This window comes from Apodemus sylvaticus, chromosome 9, assembly GCF_947179515.1.
Source record: "Apodemus sylvaticus chromosome 9, mApoSyl1.1, whole genome shotgun sequence".
Taxonomy (NCBI): domain Eukaryota; kingdom Metazoa; phylum Chordata; class Mammalia; order Rodentia; family Muridae; genus Apodemus; species Apodemus sylvaticus.
The window spans coordinates 96876312-96877528 of NC_067480.1; the positions used below are offsets into that span (position 1 = coordinate 96876312).

The 1217-nt window shown below is 33.6% G+C and overlaps 1 non-coding gene across 1 annotated transcript; it reads left to right on the plus strand.

Annotated features, from left to right (window-relative positions):
- The first annotated feature begins 859 nt into the window (after nt 1-859).
- On the plus strand, nt 860-963 carry LOC127693108 (U6 spliceosomal RNA). The gene has a single exon (XR_007979586.1). It is a non-coding gene; the product is annotated as a U6 spliceosomal RNA (small nuclear RNA).
- The last annotated feature ends 254 nt before the right edge of the window (nt 964-1217 follow it).

Below are 1217 nucleotides of genomic sequence, written 5' to 3' on the forward strand. Positions count from 1 at the left end.
ATTATAAAATTTATAGTTACAAATTACAATTATAACATTAGACTAATTTATTTGGAAGAGAAATTTTTAATATACTATAAATCATGATGTGGAAAACATGTGATTGTTAAGGAGATTTGCACATTTCAGGAAAGGTTTTATATGCAGTGGAACAAACAGAAGGCTGCGTTGAGGACAAAAGCCTAGTCAAGCATATCAATTTATATGAAATGGTCTTATACATTTTCTGGTCCTAGAAGACAGCTTTTACAAAAAGCTATGACTAATATGGTTTACTAAGGCAAGGTCCATCATAAGGTGGCTATAAAATTTAGAGGCATCATCCACATAGTGCTTGTTTAGTGGTATGAAGAATATAGGAGTAAAGAGACTATGGATTATTCTTTTTTGGGTTTAGAGAGTCACAGCAGTCATGTGGTACAAAGTTAACAGTGTCCATGTATCAAGGTCTAGAATAGGCAGGGGATCCCAAAGAGACATTACATGAAGTAGTGAAAATAAAGCAAGATTTTTAATGAATACTCCAAGATAATGGAGTTGCTACAGCCATCAGATATGTGCAAAGTTGTGCTCCGTATAAGGAGTGGAGTCAGCCCAACAGAAGGTACATATTGTAGGCAGCACAATTGGAGATATGAAGCAATCTAAGTCTTTGAAATTAAAGTCCCAAAAATTGCGTATGGATTTGAAGGAGTTGATAATTTCCTGCTGGATTTCCATCTTCCTATCGTCCAATATTTTCTCACTATACCCCTATTTCTGCCTTGTAAAATGTTGATGTATGGTCTGTACCATCATTATGTTAAATGTTTTTATTTTTTTTATTTTTCTGATGTTACAGTAAGAAACTTTGTTGAATGCTTGGTTTACCAATACAAATATTAAAATTGAAACAACATAGAGAAGATTGTCATGACACTTATACAAGAATGGCACACAAATCAGGAGTCATTTGCTAATTTTGAGTTTCAATTTGTATCAATCACACTCCAGATTAGGCCCCATTCACGTGTAGTTCACTAACATAAAACAAACATAATATATTTTTTGATGCAGGTTTGTTGGCATGTGTGTATGTGTGTGTGTTTGTGTGTGTGTGTGTGTGTGTGTGTGTGTGCACATGCACGTGTGTGTATGTGACATATTTGTTTATTTGGCTTAGTTTTATTTGTTTATTGTTTGTTTACCTTTGATTTTTCTGAGAGAGAAATAATGTA